The sequence below is a fragment of the Arachis duranensis genome, chromosome 3, assembly GCF_000817695.3.
Source record: "Arachis duranensis cultivar V14167 chromosome 3, aradu.V14167.gnm2.J7QH, whole genome shotgun sequence".
Lineage (NCBI taxonomy): Eukaryota > Viridiplantae > Streptophyta > Magnoliopsida > Fabales > Fabaceae > Arachis > Arachis duranensis.
The window spans coordinates 47,698,890-47,699,433 of NC_029774.3; positions in this window are offsets into that span (position 1 = coordinate 47,698,890).

Consider the following 544-nt stretch of genomic DNA (forward strand, 5'->3'; position numbering starts at 1 on the left):
TGGCACAAGGTATTGAGAATTTCCCAGGATCTTGTCTCTTTTGAGGTAATCTCTGCCTAGTCAAGTCATCCAGTTCTTTGGTGAGCAAAGGGGGTTCATCCTCCCAAGTCTCATTACCAAATAACTTGTCATTTAGCTTCATGATTGCTCCAAGGTATTTAGCAACTTGCTCTTTAGTGACATACTCATCCTCTTCAGAGGAAGAATACTCATCAGAGCTCATGAATGGCAAAAGTAAATCCAATGGAATCTCTATGGTCTCCGTGTGAGCCTCAGATTCCCATTGTTCCTCATTAGGGAACTTATTGGAGGCCAGTGGACATCCATTGAGGTCTTCCTCAGTGGCGATCTCTACCTCTTCCTCCTCTCCAAGTTTGGCCATGTGGGTCATGTTAATGGCCTTGCATTCTCCTTTTGGATTCTCTTCTGTATTGCTTGGAAGAGTACTAGAAGGGAGTTCAGTAATTTTCTTACTCAGCTGTCCCACTTGTGCCTCCAAGTTTCTAATGGAGGACCTTGTTTCAGTCATGAAACTTTGAGTGGT